Source organism: Oryctolagus cuniculus, chromosome X (genome assembly GCF_051225735.1).
Source record: "Oryctolagus cuniculus isolate XC-2025 breed Fujian yellow rabbit chromosome X, ASM5122573v1, whole genome shotgun sequence".
In the NCBI taxonomy this organism is placed as follows: domain Eukaryota; kingdom Metazoa; phylum Chordata; class Mammalia; order Lagomorpha; family Leporidae; genus Oryctolagus; species Oryctolagus cuniculus.
In genome coordinates this window covers 8,468,239-8,482,357 of record NC_142888.1, presented here as the reverse complement: position 1 = coordinate 8,482,357, position 14,119 = coordinate 8,468,239, and the positions used below count along the sequence as shown (strand labels likewise).

At 41.6% G+C, this 14,119-nt stretch overlaps 1 long non-coding RNA gene across 1 annotated transcript; it reads right to left on the bottom strand.

The window, feature by feature from the left end:
• Positions 1-10,006: 10,006 nt before the first annotated feature.
• On the bottom strand, positions 10,007-13,285 carry LOC149119545 (uncharacterized). The gene is made up of 3 exons (XR_016228222.1): positions 12,934-13,285; positions 11,817-11,938; positions 10,007-10,478 (listed from the first exon to the last, which is right to left on the bottom strand). It is a non-coding gene; the product is annotated as an uncharacterized LOC149119545 (long non-coding RNA).
• Between the last annotated feature and the right edge of the window lie 834 nt (positions 13,286-14,119).

Here is a 14,119-nt window from a genome sequence, read left to right as displayed (position 1 = left end):
ATCCCCAGGCTGTCATCGCCCTCCCTGACCCCCACACCCCACTGTGCTTCTCCTCTCTCACGCCACTTTTCGTCAGCACCTTGCGAGATCCCCACTTTGATACTTTGCGGGGACTAATTATCTTCCATTTATCTGTGCAGCCCTGCATTTGCCATCTATTAGTCCAGAAACATAAATGATGGCAATCCTTTTATATCTGGCTGCACCACCTAATTATTCCTCATTTGTTTTTATTCTCTCTCAATTTAGCATCATCTGCAAAGTTAGAAATCATGTTTCCATATCATAATTAGGGCTCTAAGAACCTCAGAGAAGCTGCCTAGCGAATGCACATGCCTTTGCTTTTCATTTTAATGGTGAATTTACAAGTAAGAAAATAAATTAGGGCTGAAGGAAATAATAGAGTGAAATGAAAGTTTCTGGACTAGAGATGAGGAGACGTGATAGAGCAATATGGAGAGAGAAACTTTCCGCACGAGAGTGCAAAACCCGGCTCTGACGATGAACTTGTCAAGATCGGCGTGACTGCCTCTCTTCTTCGCTGAGGGGCAGCACCCTGCATGTTCCATTCTGTGCTTTGGGGCCTGCCCAGGGTGCACAGCTTTGCCATGTGCATGCAAACCCTTTCCTTAGGTGTTCACCGTTGTGTGGGACAGCGGGCTGCTGGAAACTGAATGGCTGAGTAAACTGAGCAGTCATGGCCACTACCGAGAGGCAGAAGAACCCATAGACCTAAAGGGCAACGGGCGGGGGAAGGGGCCACAGCATCCTGGAGAGGAAGTTCGTGAAATTCCTACAGTTGCTGTTCCTATTTTCTCCCACAAAATATCATTTCCTTAAATAATAAAATTTATCATTAATATTAACTGCTAATATGAAATAAGAAGATATCATTTCTCCCAGGAATCACTTAGGTCTTCTGAAATTCCTTCAAAGTTCGTTTCCAGGATTTTCTGAAGCAACTTCACCTGGCTCTACTACTTCTTCTTCCGCCTTCTTCCTTCACTAATCCCGTACAGATGGTCCCCAGCTTACAATGGTTGGATTTAGAATTTTTTTCAGCTTTATGAAGGTGTGAAAGTAATATGCATTCAACAGAAGCTGTACTTTGAATTTTGAATTTGGAGCTTTTCTTGGGTGAGCAGTGTGCAGTGATCCTCTTCCATGATGCTGGACCGCAGCAGTGAGCACAGCCCCCAGCCAGCCCCACGGTCCCCAGGGGAAACAGCCAACACTGCGGCGGACTTGCTGCTCAGCCCTGATGTTCAGGAGGTTAGGCCAGCTCTATTAAGTGCGTGCTTGATGTAGGGTATTTGCGACGTGCTTATTGGAACATAACCACATCGTAAGTTAAGGAGTTTCACACATCTCTGTACTGTAGGATTTGAATTTGAACCTTTAGGCATGTTGTAGGTATTATTATATAAGTATGTGTACGTGTGTTTATCCTGTCATATTAGTTTAGAATCTCAAGGACAGGCATGATGTATTGGTCGTGACAAACCAGGTTATGGCCTACTAACAACCAAATATCAGCTGTTTAAAAGAATAATGTTTATTTTCTGCTCACATTTCATAGCTGTTGCAGATTAGAAGGAGGACTCTGCTGCTTTTCTTAGTGATCCAGGTTGGTGAGCTTCTAGATACTTGCTTCCATAATTCCACATGGATGTGGTGGGGGAGAAAACAGAGACTCATGTTCTGGTCCTTAACATTTCTGTCCTTAAGTGCTATGTGTCACTTGTGCTGATACTTTATTGGCTAGTGAAACTCACATGGACATGCCTGAGTTCATCTCGTTGGGAATGTTTCATTAGCCTGTGGCTAAGGGCTCTGAATATCGGTAAACAGCTGTACAGTATAGTCCACGTGGTATGTTCCATCTTTTTGTCTTTTTGTAGAACTAGTAAAAGTAGTTCTCTGTACACCATGACCACCAGAAAGACAAAAGTACACTTAATCATGTCAGAAATCTGCTTGCCAATTTTTTCTGCCTCTGTCACTCTGTGAGATTGTCCTGAGCCATGTTTCAGTTCTGTGCAACTAGTAATAGACACACAGAAGCAATGTGAACAATCTGCATGTACATTTGACAAAAAGAGGTGATGATTCAATGAAGTTTGAATGTATTCTTCCCCACTTTTAAAGAATTAGGCCTAGGATACCAGAAGCACAGGGAACAAAAGCAAAAATAAACAACCAAGACCGCATCAAACCAAAAGGCTTTGGCACTTCAAAATAAACTGTCAACAAAATCAAAAGGCAACCTATTGATGGGATAAAGTATTTGCTAATTGTATATCTGATAAGGGGGTTGATATGTAAAATATGTACAGAGCTCATGCATCTCAACGGCAAAAAATATAATTAACAAAATGGACAAAAGACCTGAAGAGACATTTCTCCAAAGAAGACATAAAACTAGCAAACAGGTGCATGCAAAGATGCTTAATATCAATAATTAGGAGGGAAATGTAAGTGGAAACCACAATGGAATATTACCTCTCACCCGTTAAGATGGGTGTTCTCCAGGCCATCAAAGAAGGAGGTACATTTCACTGAAGGGAGGAGAGAACTTCCACTTTGACTATGGCCTTGTCTAAACAAGATCGAAGTTGGCTATCTCAAGAGGCTCCCATAGACTTGGCAGCTCATGACAAGAGCCTCGGGGGATTACTGACGTCATAAATAAGAGTGTCAATTGTTAAATCAACAACAGGAGTCACTGTGCACCTGCTCCCCATGTAGGATCTCTGTTTTTAATGTGTTGTACTATGAGAATTAATTTTAAAACTAGTACTCAAACAGTACTCTATACTTTGTATGTCTTTGTGGGTGCAGTCTGTTGAAATCTTTACTTAGTATATGCTAAGTTGATCTTTTGTATATAAAGATAATTGAAAATGAATCATGATGAAGGATGGGAGAGGGAGTGGGAGATGGGAGGGTTGCAGGTGGGAGGGAGGTTATGGGGGAAAAGCTGCTATAATTCAAAAGTTGTACTTTGGAAATTTATATTTATTAAAAATTAAAAAGAAAAATGGGTGTTCTCATAAAGGCAAGAGTTGTGAAGTATTAGTGAGGATATGGAGAAAAGGGAACTCATGTTGACTGTTGGTGGGAATGGGTGAAACCATTCTAGAAAATAGCATGAAGGTTCCTAGAGAAATTCAAAATAGAACTGTCAAATGACCTACCAATCTGTCTTCTTGGTATATAACTGAAAGCGAGGAAATCACCATCTTTTAGGGTTGTGTTTTGCTACAATGAACTTGGAGGGCAAGAAGGAGATCCTGCCACTTCCAACAACATAGATGAACCTAGCAAATACTATGCTAAGTGAAATAAGCCAGCCACAGTAAGAAAAATATATCATGTTATTGATATAAAAACAAAACAGCAAATTTATAAAAACAGAATAGAATGGTGGTTACCAGATGTGGGGTGAGGGTAGGGCAAATGAAGACACATAGGTCAAATGTTACAGTTAGATGAGTAAGTGTAGCAGTCTAATGGGCAGCATGAATTCTATAGCTAACAACATTGCAGTATACAATGGAATTCTGTTAGCAGATTTACGTTCAGTTATCATACACATACAACAAAGTAAACTATATGATATTGGATATGTTAATTTGCTTGGCTCTAGAAATAATGTCATTATATATACATGTGTATCAGAGCATCATGTTCTACACATTAAACTTATACAATGAAAGGAACAACAGAACTCAAATTGATTTGAAGCACTTTAGAGGTTGACCTTTGACCATCAAAATAATAAGCATCTCTATTTTTTGAAAATTTAAAATGTTTAGATTTTCTTGATTCTAGCTCTTCATCCCTGAATGCTTTGTGCTTTGCTCTAGCAGGCCTCGAAATTGAATTCCGCAGACTAGCCAGCACCCTACCAGAGCTGTTGTCATCAGGAATTATTTTCAAAAACAGAATGTGTCTCAACAGAGGGAAAGGAAATAATGCTAAGAATTTACTAGAATATATTAGAAAGTAGCAGACCAAGCAGAATGTTGAAGACAGTTTGAGGGTCCAACATGACTAGGTGAGACATGTTTTGATTTAGATGGAAATGGCTTCAATCAGAAGTAAAGAATGGGAGACATATCACAAAGAAAAGAATAAATGATTCTGCCATTTTAGTTCGGCTTATTTTCATAGAAGCTTACCATTTCTTGACAGTGCCACATTACTTAAGCCTGTGAACAGGGTGAACTCAGTCTCATCATTACTGCACTTTGGCTTCATATGTTTAGAAGTTCTCACTTGGAAAGCAGGAATTTTGTTTTGGATGTGTGGAAACTATTCAGAAACATAGAAACCCCAAGCAAAGTTGTTGGTAAAGTGCTCTTGTTTACCCCCAAGTTTCCATCTTCTACTTTGTCCCAGCTCCTCCATCTCAGGAAGCCTGGATGGCACTAAAAAAATACGTATTGCTTCTGCGAGTCCAGGCTCTGCCTTCATAATGGAGCACACCTGCAAGGCTTATGTCAGCCAGCGCAGGCACTGGGCACATGGGGACCCATGTGGCAGAACTGACATCTCCCATAGCTTCTGCAGCCTTGGCTTTCAGCTGCCCGTGATCACAAACAACAGGACTGGTCTTTGGAGGTTAGCACCGCTCAGCTGGCTGCTGCTGCTTGTCTTACGGAGGAAAAGTCTTGAACAGTGCAGCTTGGTTTAAAGCTCCTTGCTATTTAGGTAGAATCATCTCATGATTCACCCATTTAAAATAACAACTAAGTTGTTTTAGTGTATTCACAGAATTATGAAATCATCACCATAATCGAATTTAGACCATTTTTGTTACCCCAAATTGAAACCCTGTACCTGCTAATAGTCACTCCCTATTCCCCTGCTCCTCCACCCCTTGGCAACCACTGATCTGCTCTTTGTTCCTATGCATTTGCCTGTTGTTCCAGAGCTAGTTGGATGATGGTGATGATGATGATGTTGATGATGGTGATGATGTGTGTGTGTACACCTATGTACAAACACTTCTTTCCAGGCTGTGAGCCAGGGCTTCTGGAGAACAAAGACAGACGTTATCGTGGCCACTGCTCGATTGGAACTGGAAGCTCTAGTGCCAGAGTTGGGACTCCTGAGGACCCTGGGTCAGTTCAAGTGAGGGCCGAAGTTCTTGCAGAATCCAAGTAGGAATGGTCAGAGCTGGTGGGGAGACAGGATAACCTCAACACTAATGATATTTATGTAGAAGTAGAAGTGGATCCCCGTATCTGTGGGGGCATTGAAAGGGTTGGGTACCTAAAGGAGTGCTAATAAGTGAAAGGGATAAAAAAGAGGTCCATGGAAACTAGAAAATACACCATTAGTTGAAGAAGATGATGCTCAACTCTTTTAATTTCCTTCTTCACTTGTAGCATACCTGCCCAGAACTATTTTGTATAAAAATAATCTTTTATCCCTAGATATCTGTACACCATAGTGCTTACAGTAACAAGTTATGAAACAAGGAAGATCATATGTTGGGTGTTGTTGACACAGATTAATGATAATCAAAAAAGGTCAGAGGAAACTTTTGGAGGTGCTGGACGTGTTTATGGTGTAGTTTGTAGTAGCGCTTTCATGAGCATATACTTACCTCTAAATTCATCAGGTTGTACTGCCTACATTACATATGTAGCTTTGTAGTATGTTTATTCTTACAAAAGCGGTATGTGTGCACTGTAGAAAATTAGAGAATTCATATGTCAAATGGAAGGAAGCAAAGACATTTTATTTCTACAACTTAGATTCTATCACTACTAGCCTTTTGTTGGGGATCCTTCCGGAGTAGCTTCTACCTGTAACTCTAACTGTAGCCACACATCTACCAAAACTTAGATCATACTGGACTTCTTGTTTGATATCTTGATTTTTGTCTCTTAACTACCTCTATCCTAACACGTCAATCACTTGTACTGCAATTGTCAGCTTAGACCTTGTAACCCACAGTGTGCAGGAAGGAAAGCATCTGAATGGGAAAACAGGATTCAGGCATCAAGATTGGGACTGAGGGATGGCGTCATGGCTCACTAGGCTAATCCTCCGCCTGCGGTGCCGGCACACCGGGTTCTAGTCCCGGTCGGGGTGCCGGATTCTGTCCCGGTTGCCCCTCTTCCAGGCCACCTCTCTGCTGTGGCCAGGGAGTGCAGTGGAGGATGGCCCATGTCCTTGGGCCCTGCACCCCATGGGAGACCAGGAGAAGCACCTGGCTCCTGCCTTCGGATCAGCGTGATGCGCCGGCCGCAGCATGCCGGCTGCAGCGGCCATCCGAGGGGGAACCAACGGCAAAGGAAGACCTTTCTCTCTGTCTCTCTCACTGTCCACTCTGCCTGTCAAAAAATAAAAAAATAAATAAAAAAATAAAAAAGGGACTGAACTTCTGGAATGCTTCAAAAATATTGTCCTGTTTGTTACACTAAAACAATTAGCATAGTAAGGAGAGTATGTATATGATCCTGCTTTTAGGAGACATTGATTTCAGCTGGATTTCTCATTTTCATTAGCCTGAGGGGGTGAGTGGCCAGATGTTTAAGGTAGTCCTGATGGCAAATACTATGTCCTGTTATTCCTAGACTAATTTCTTCTTAAATGAAAGGATTGTGCTTTTCTGGGTTTTTACTGGTGAGGCGAAAGAATCCCTAGTTTCTCTCGCTATGTTTCTTTTGAAAATAAAAGACTTCTGTTATTCTCTAACAAAATACTGATACAGTTGATTTCCATTTTATAAAGACTCCAATAAAAATTTTCAACTTAAGAATTTTAGTGATCATTCAACCTACAAAAGCCTTAACCATTTGATTCCAAAAGAGTAGTTTGCGTCATATTTTAAATGGTTAGTGTTGCAAAAATGTGTTTGTCTTGTGTCCCAGAAACTCACCTGTTACATAAATTGTGATATGCTACAGAATCTGTAGATTTTATTTTCAAAAATGGGTCATCTGGGGAAAGAAGAACATAGTAATGCTAAATTAAAAGATGGTATTTACATGTGATTTGGGGTATACCCTAAGTTAAAATTCTTATGCTCTCTCTTACTAGCTATGCAAACTTAGTAAGTTATTTAGTTTCTCTGATCATCCTTATTGTCATCTGTAAAATGGCTATAACTGTGGTTACTAGAACCTAGAGAGCAATGGGGAAGGGTTGAGTCATGGCTACTAAGTTATAGCTAGATAGGAGTAGAAGTTCTAGGTTCTATTGCAAGTAGGGTGACTAGAAAATATACTGTATATTTCCCTGTAAAACAGAATATAGGAGTTGAGATATTTTCCTCATGAAGAAGTGTTAAATGTTTGAGGAGATGGGTATATTATACTCTGAATGAACATTATACAATGCACATAGATATCTAAAATCACATAATATCCCAGAAATATGTAAAATGTTTATATATCTGTTAAAATTTAAGAATGATAAATGAAACATTTAAATCCATAGCTCTGTGGCAGGTGTTTGGCTGAGCAGTTAGGATGTCACTTGAGATACCTACATTCCATATCAGAGTGTCTTGGCTCCAGTCCCAGCTCAGCTCCTGAGCAGACTCCTGCTAATGTGCACCCTGAAAGGCAGCAGGTGGTCAATCAAGTAGTTGGGTACCTGCTACACATGTGGGAGACCTCGGCTCCTGTCTTTGGCCTGGCCCAGCCCTGGCTGTTGTAGCCATTTGGGGAGTGAACGAATGGATGGGAGATCTCTTGTTATCTTTTTTCTCTGTTTGTTTGCCTTTCAGATAAAATGATTAATTGCTAGATACATGGCTGTCTCTTAAGGAGTTTCTGCAAAGAAGGTGATTTTGTGACTAGCCTTTGATAAATAATGATAGAACCTGACACTTCTATCATGTTTAATATATGCCAGGCATTTCTTCTAAACATTTGCCATATATCAACTCATCTAATACAATACCCCCACAATATATATATTATCACTGTCCCCGTTTCACAGATAAGTACACTGAGAGCAACAGAAGCTATGTACCTTACCCCATGACAGAACTGCTACATTATAAAACCACAATTTGAACCCAGGACATCTAGATCCAGAGTCAGTGCTTAGTCACTCCATCCGTAACTGTAGTAGTTGTTCCTTTCTTTTCTTTCTCTCCTTTCCCTTTCCTTTCATTCCTTCCTTTCCTTTCCTTCCTTCCTGCCTGCCTGCCTGCCTGCCTGCCTTTCTTCATTTCTTTCTTTCTGTCCAACTGTTAGAACTTCTCTATCTTGTCAACAGTTACTTGTAGAATGCTTGCATTGTGCCAGCCTGGCTTCACTACCCTAGTGAAACATACCCTATCGTTGATCTCAACTGCTTTTCCTTCAATGAATAGTGAAAATGTTCCCTTGGTTTCCCAAATTGGGTACTTTGATGTGAACAACATCGTCGTAGACCTAAGGACCTGCTGTGTGGCCATACAGTGTGTGTGGATGCCTGGACCCTGAATTCAGAAGGCCCCAGTCTTGACTCAGTACTAAGCTGTCTGCATCGTGAAACTGTGAACTTTATCCTTGAAATTGTGTTTTGTAAGTGAAGCTCCAGGAGACAGTGAAAAGCATGAGTGAGCCCAGGAGACACGTGGAATATGTGTGCTTTTGGTTCCCGGCTGTCCTGCTCTCATATTGGCATTCAAGATGCCCCCATGAACACGGAATTGCAGTAGGCCCATTATATGAGGAGTTCAGTGAGGCTCCAAGCAAGAATAAGACACTTGTGTTACATCTGTGGCTAAGCTCAGGCGTGGGGGTTGCTGTCCTAGGGAGGTCGCTCTTCATGCCAACAGGAACTTGTTTCACAGATGCGGGTAGGATGTTTCAAGGCCTTGGAACTAAGGAACCCATCGTCCTTTCTTACTCCTATTACTTCCCTGTATCAGGCAGCCACTTGGAGTGAAAAAGATGCCGCGGAAGGTAAGAAAAGAGAGAGGGAAACCCAGATTTTCTTTTCCATTCAGCCTTCCCTTACTTAACAGTCAGCTAAAGGTGGGACATGTTAGTCAGTGTGCCCATATCAAGTGAAACAAATGCATTTGAGCTCATTTTGTGCTATGAAATGTGAGATGTGTTATTTCATTGGTTCTGTCAATGAAGTAAATGTGATTTTATGATGGTAGTTCAAAAAGCTTGTGGATGGGCCTGTGCTGTGGTGTAGCAGGCAAAGCTGCTGGCATTCCATATCGGTGCTTGTTCGAGTCCCAGCTGCTCCACTTCCAATCCAGCTCTCTGCCAGTGTGCCTGGGAAAACAGTAGATGATAGCCTAAGTGCTTGGTCCCCTACACCCGTGTGGGAGACCCGAAAGAAGCTGCAGGCTCCTGGCTTCAAATCAGCCCAGCTCCAGGAGTTGCGGCCATTTGAGGAATGAACCATCAGATGGAAGATCTCTCTCTCTGCCTCTGCCTCTCCATAGCACTGCCTTTCAAATAAATAAATACATCTTATAAAAAAGATTTATTTTAAAAAGTTTGTGTAAAATGTAAATTAAAAGTTAAAGTTTATTTTGATATAAAAATTTTGAAATGCATGGATTTTTCAGTACCCTCATATTTGCATTTAAAACTGGCATTTCGTGGTGTAAAGATGAATGGTAAAATACAAGTGAATGATTAACATTTTTAGTTTTTCTTAGAATAACATTAAATAGGAAATTAAAAACACCATGACAAGCTTGGTAGAGACCATAGAAGAAAAGACTTCTATATTATAGTACATTTAAAAATGTTCTTCTGTTTGTTGAACAAGAGCTCCCACATTTTCAGTTTTCACTGGACCCCACAAATTGTATGCAGTACTTCTTGAGGATAGCAAACAGCAAGGAACATACAAGTGAACCTCTTGGCTAAAATGAATCAGGAAACAAGTGACAGCATTGGAGAAAATGGGATGTTAGCAAGTCACTGGAGCAGTTTGAAGAGCAAGATGAAAGAATAAAATTCATTGCAAAAGCAAAAGGTGCCAGCACATTGTGGAGCAAAAAAGATATTTTATGACATATTATGACAATACAAGTGATGTAGTTTTAACTGCTAAGATAATTTCAAATACCAGCATGCAAGAAACAAAGCAAATAAGCAACCAACCAACAAAATACTACGTTAAGTTTTGGAGTGGTGGATAGTGTCTAAGACAGACGAGCTTGAGACTGGGACAGTAGATGAAGAGTGTTGATAGTACCTTCAGAATATTAAAGAGCCGCTTAGGATCTAAGAATAGAACCACAGCAGTGGGTCCTTTAATCCTGGAAGATCCATCATTGCACATTTAAAGCCATTCTTTTAAATACGGCAGGTGCCTGAAATGACCTATCCTCCATTGTTGTCTCAGGAAGGTCTCCTCTTGGGAGAAAATGCATGGTTATCCTATTGGTGTTTCAGAGGGGCATCCTGACTCCTTACTGCAGCAGCCCGTGGACTTGAGGTTTTTCTCATAGCCACAGCCCGTGAGCAGAGTGTGGTCAAGCTGCACAAGGCCTGTGGACAAAAAAAATAAACACCCAGATATCAACAGAATTACCCTGGAGAGCAAACATAGTGGTGTTTGTTTTTCTGCCGTGTCTGGCCATCTCCTCCCCTTGTTTTGTGTTCATGCTTGAAGGAACAGATGTTATTCATGCTATAAAAGCAAGCCTCTCGTCCTCCTTGCTCATCAAGTACAATTCATTTCATGCTGGCGCTTGCTCCGTAGGTAATAGGTGCATTTAATAAACTGTTGCTTCAGAGTGACAGAAGAGCCTTCTCCAGAGGTCAGTGGCTTGGGACCATGACCTGTGATACTAGGGAATGGGGCAGTACTCGTGAGGATTAAGCATTTTGGCATGACTGTAGCCTACATCCACTCTTGTTGTTTTCCAACTCCCCCTGGCTCTGAACATGGAAGACACTTTCCTTCCAAAGACAGTTGTATAAAGAGTGAACTCTCTCTAATTTATTTAGCTTTTCTTGTGCCAATATTCTAATAGTTCGACAGCAACTCCCAGTAAGTGGTTGATTACATTCAAGCAAATACACAGATGAGCAATTAAGTGCATTCACTTGCACCTTAGCAGACCTGAGGTGGTAGGATTATCTCATAGAAATAATTATTGCTGCTCTACCTTGCCTTTCTGTGATTTGGGCAAAATTGGCTCTTGAAATTGGCTTTGGGTCAAGTGGGCTGTTGCTTGGTTGTGTCTGACTGAGAAGTATTTAGATGTATCAGTTTTTAAAAATTAGGTCTACACTAAAGGTTGTGTCAGTCTTTTGCAAGGTGGACTCTTTCCAGCTGAGAACAGGATCCCCGTGCCCAATCTAGACTGGGTTATAGGTGATTTTAAATATATTATGTGCTTTTTAATTTTCAAAGGCGTGTCTGCAAGCATTTGTTTAGGAAGCATAGTTTGGTGGAAAGAGCAGTTGAAAAGCAGGGAAACAGCATATTCTAGCTTTTCTGCTCTTTGGATAGGTGATCTTAAGCAAGCTAGTAATTTTACTGTGCCTCGGTTTCCCTTACCTATACTACCTACCTTATAGGGCTGTTATGAGATGCAAATGAACAATGCATAAGAAAGTGATTTCTATCCTACTGAAATAATGTGGAAATAATGTGAATACTTGCAAATCTGTAGGATTTAGGTCCTGCTCTGTTTTATGGGTACAACTAGTTCAACAGGTATAACTTGTTAACCTAAAGAATTTTGTTCTGCAGGAGTGAGGTGAGATTAGTCCAGGCCAGAAGCTGAGATAATAACTGTAACTTACATAACGGGAAAATGGGCGAGTGGGCGGGAGACGAGCAGCTCTCAAACCTCAGTGCCAGTCACACAGGCTTACCTAACTGAGGCCCCAGCATGACTCAACACATGACTGGAACTAGGATCACCCTTCCCTCAGCAGCGAGGGACAGAAAGTCATGGTACTGCGAAAACAGTTCTGATACGAACAGACAGGATTGGCTGAGGAACGAAAAAAAAAAAAAAGAACTGCATTAGTGTCAAGGAAATACATAGGAGAAACGTGTGAAAGCAGTGATAAGAGCTGAAGTCTCAAAAACCAGCACGGTATAAGCAGGGACAGTGGGGCCAAGGCTGAACACAACCGAAGTCACTTTTCCGCTAGCTACTCTATTCCTATCAATACACTGCGGTTCATTCCCTGGATCGGAATTAATTTATTAGATTTGATCTAAATAAACAGAAAACGTATCTATTGGGCATCATATCCTCCTCTCAGTTATCTCGACACAACCTTGCTGTGTCTAATTTCTTTATCTAACATCAGCTTATGCCACTTATTCTAGGTGAAATTGCAGTACTTGTAGGAATTACACTGCAGCTCCGAAGTGGGACATAGTACCCTTTCCCTGGCAGCAGGGCTTCTAGAGAGCAGCAAGAGAGAATTCCTTTAGTAATCCAGACTCCCTTTCTCTTGAAAAACTCTTCTTTTATAAACACAGGCCTTCTTATCTACTATGTAATGTTAATAATATGGACTAATATTGTATCTTGAGAATCAACTAATATCTAAATCTTCTAGCACATTGTAGGTGCCCAGAGCAGATCACCATATGGTTGTCTTTGCCATTATTGTTAGTATGAGTCATCTCTTTTTCTTTTGGAAAATGAATAATCAGGAAAGTAAATGCATGATCAATTTATGTATTATGTAAGCACTTCTTCTAGTTTTTCCATCATTCTTAATGAGATCAATATCTTAACCCATGTCAAAAATCTAGAAGTCAAGCTCACACAGGATTCAGTGTTCACATATTTAATTTCTGATGGATAATTCCACTTTAAAAAGCAGTGCTGAGGCACTACACTTCAGTGCTTAGATTTTAAGCACAAAAGTGCTTTGAGCTTAGTTAAGAGAAAGCTCCTAAAAGCTGAATTGTGATCATACCTGTGGGGAGCAACCCGGACTGGACTGAGTTACTGGAATTAAGACTTACTCTATGCATCTGCTCTCCCACAATATGGCGCTGAGAAAGGAGAAAACAGCTTCTACGCAGCTGCCTCTTGCCAACTTGAGTGATGACCTCCAGGAGCTGATCCTGCTCCTGATTGGAGGAGAGCAGCGTACTTGGCGTGTGGGGAGCCGAGTTGGGATTGGCGGAAGAGGACTATAAAGGAGGAGAGAGACAACATGCACCAGGAACATCTAAGGGGAACATCTGAGGGAACACCTGTGCAGCCCCCGAGAGAGCCGGCCGGCGGTGTGCCGCTCCCCCACGGAAGTGGGGAATGTGGCAGGGGGAACCGCCCTTCCACGGAGGTGGAAGGGACGGCAGCCAACCCGGGAAGAACCAGCAGCAAAGCCGGGGAGGGCCGAGCAGACAAAAGAACAGCGCAGGGTCCTGTGTCGTTCCTCCACGAAGAGGGGGAGCAACAATACCCAAATCACTCCTGTCACTGCTTAATTTTTTCCAAGACATACCCTGATTTCCTATAAATAGCAAGGTTCTAGGTGAAGGGAGTGATTATACCGCATCGGATAGGAATCTTGTCTTTGCAAACCTCGTCACTGAGGAAGGCCAAAACAATAGGAACTTGTAATTATCACGTATGATAGGTGCTTATGTGTCGTAAGAGAGGCACAAAGAGAGTGGAGTTGAATTGCAGAGGGGAGTTGGGTAACTGCTAGCTGGAGACTCATTGGGAACGTAGCAGTTAAGCATGAAGCCGAGGGCAGGACACTGCAGGCAGTTCCACAGTTGGAGTGTTATCATGAATGTTCCCCACTCCCTGGAATTTTTACCCTTAGTTTTAAGTACATCATTTCTTACACCTGCCCTGCTATACACACACATCCTGACCGAGTAAATAACAAAGGTATTGCATGTACTCTATACATCTGTTGTGTCCCTTAAGCACATTCGTCTCTGGGTGACAGTCCCTGTTAAGTGATATACCAGACACACTTTGTGTGTCCTACAAATATTAACAGCCATTGCCAACAAGATTTAGCCAGGGTGGGGCTAACATATTGCTCTGCTCTGTGAATCTCAGCATAATCACCTGCTAAGCTCAGCTAGGCCTCCAGTTGTCTCGCTCTTCTGCCATTTTATGCCTTCATATCTGCAGACAGCACAATTTTTGACAGTATTGTTGGAGTGGAGGATGAGTAAGACTGGTGAC